We start from the raw sequence: 3044 nt of genomic DNA on the forward strand, positions 1-3044 counted from the left end.
ACACAGCACACACAACAAATATCCCTCGCTCACGAGAAGCAGCACCGTCCACACCTAACTCGCGGCTGGCTCGGAGCTGTAGGTGAACGGCAGAATTCTGTCTATTTAGCAGACGTCTGTGGTGCGTTGTCCTGGATGTCTATATAGCGCACTTCCAAATGCCCACCTCACCCGCAGCCAGCACACTCTGTCTCGCTTCCAGCAGCTGTAAAATCAATCAATAAAGACAGTCAGTACTGCGCAAAACAACATAACATCTATGAATGCACCTGAAAAATATTCACATTAACCAAACGGATCTAATCTTACCCTCTTTTCTTCTCGACCGACTCCAAGCTGAACTCTTCACAGCTTCTGCCCGCGATGCCACATCTGGTTGTTTCTAGCTGAAGCTCCTGCGTGCTGTCTCGTAGTTTACAGGCAGCTGGAAAACAATTAAATGAGAGTGGTATGAATAAAAAAACAAGTCACAGTAAAATTAAACAAGGAAAGATGAAAAAGTAAAAATTACTTACATACAATGGCGTCATTATCAGCGTCATGTAAATCTGGACCTGCAGACAGCTCCGAGCAAATATAGGTCACAGCCTCGTTATGAGGCGAGGTTAGTCTGGAAAAAAAACAACTATGGTTAAGATCGGTATCTATTAACGTATCTATGTCCTTATACAGAAGAATTAATGAAATTCATTCAATGAAAGCATATTCTTTAAATCTTACCCTTGCTCTGGTTCGTAGCGCCTGCTACAGTTTGTCTCAGAGTTGTGAAGACGGCGGACTGCTTCCTGTAAATTATGAGATAAAAAAAATATACTTTTATAAAGCAACTCACCCGCTCAGCTCTGTAATGAATGGCGCTGAAAGCAGCATGGCTGCCCAGACACACAGCTCTGTGCTGCTCGCGTTTAAACTTTAAAACGGACACTTGCAAGCAGGTCTGGTGAACAGGTGGCTGGCTAGCGTTAGCTTTCCACCGGCACACTCGTTCAACTCTCCCCGCTGATGAGGTCGCTTTACCGGCCACAGGAATCGAGCACCACCGCTGGTCTCCGTGCAGGCAAAGCTTGCGTAGTGTGTGGAGTATTGCGTCTGTAATAAAGTGTCCTGCATATTCTCCGATGTGTTCCAATGTATCCCGGTGGTACACGTGTGCAGTAGTTTGAATGCACATAATTGTTGTTCTAAAATTTTCGTCGGGATGAACAGTTTCTGCTCCTGCTGAGAAGCTAAGCGAGGATTCAAGATGGCTGACACTCGTTTTTTCCTCGGCAATCTCCGGGAAAAGCCGACAGTCCAACCCCCTTTGGGCTATGCGGAAGTGGCTCCTAATACTGGCTGTAGTCTTTTGCCTCTGGGCAAAAAAGCCTCAGATGATGCAAAAATCGTCATTTTGCGTCATCTGAGGCTTTTTTCCAGACCCACAATACAGAGATCTCCCCTCTCAGGGGGACATGAGGGAGGAAAGCATGGTCATTCAAAAATACTACCAGGTTTCTACTGATACAAAGCTTAATGCTAATCGGTGAAGTTTCCCTTTAAGCATAGATTCATGTACAAGCTCATATATTAATTATTAATTGTTATCTACCATGCCTTAACTACATGTTTGTCTTTTACCACAGTCAACCTCTGCGTCATATACCGGGTCGTTTCTCCACTCTGCATCAGATCATAGTCCAGACAACCACAGTTAGTGTTGCTCATAACAAACCTTGCTATCTGTTGAGTCATTTGTGTATTTGCCTGTCCTTATCCTTTCTCTTATGCCTCAGCTGCCATTGGAACCTGACTCCTGCTACCGCTTCACTCCTGCCATCCACCGGACCAGACAACCACCATCACTGGACCCCACCACTAGCCGGCCTACTGTCTTCCTCTGACGGACCCGCTCCTTCCCAGAAACCAACGGACCCGTTCTCCATCCTGGAAACTTGGACTTCCTTTTCCCCCTCAGAAACCTGGACTCGATACTTGAGTACTTTAAATAAAACCTGTTAATTCACACTCCTGGCTCTGCATTCTGTCTGCATTTGGGTTCTGTTCACCATTCAAACCTAACAGTTAACACTTTAGAAATATGTATTAGGCATATCATTTAGATATTTTATATATATATAGGATTAAACTGTTTTGTTTAAATTTTGTTAAATATATATTTGAATCCGTGTATACGTCTGCATAACGTTAGCCTGCTAGCTTGGTTAGCAAGGTGCACTCTAGCTAGCTAAATTTATAAAAGTAACTGTGTGCACATCCCACCTTCTGGCAGGTGCAGGACAAATGAAAGTACTTAAAACAAAAAGAATGTAATGTCCGCAACACTGCTTTAAACTCCCATATTTAATATAAAATGCAACGTTTCGACCCAACTGGGTCTTCTTCAGGCAAATGGTGAACACATTTGATGAAGTGATATATGTAGGGCTCACATTCAGCTAACACACCATCTGGCTTCAATTAGTCTGATTAGGTGTGAGCGGCCCAAAAAAGCCCCACCCATGACATTTTCATAAACTGTTTCACCATATACATCTCAAAAGAGGGGGGCGGGGCTTTTTTTTAAAATACAATATATCCAAAGAGACACATGATGTTACCATGCACAAAACTGGAGAAAAAGGGAAAAAGAAAAAAGAAAGAAATAAACATTCAAGAGGAAAACAATTCCATATAAAGTTACCACAAACTGTTAAGAAATTAATGAACATTACCCCACATATTCATAAAATCTGCTGCATTAGTACTTATGCAAACAGACAATATCTTACAATATTTTATATAAGAAACAAACAATATCTAACAACATTTTTTATAAAAATGGTTTTATATCAAATTCTTCATTAAGAAACAAACAATATCTTACAACATTTTTTATAAGAATGGTTTTATATCAAATTCTTCATTAAGGCCATGAGGAGACATTGTGTTTAGATAATGAATCCAAAAGGTTTGCCGTTGGAGGAGCCTTTTATCCTGGTCTACCCCTCTAGGAGGTTTGTTGACTCACTCCACCCCTATATATCTGAGGGCGCTGACATTATGCC

This window comes from Perca fluviatilis, chromosome 16 (genome assembly GCF_010015445.1).
Source record: "Perca fluviatilis chromosome 16, GENO_Pfluv_1.0, whole genome shotgun sequence".
Classification (NCBI taxonomy): domain Eukaryota; kingdom Metazoa; phylum Chordata; class Actinopteri; order Perciformes; family Percidae; genus Perca; species Perca fluviatilis.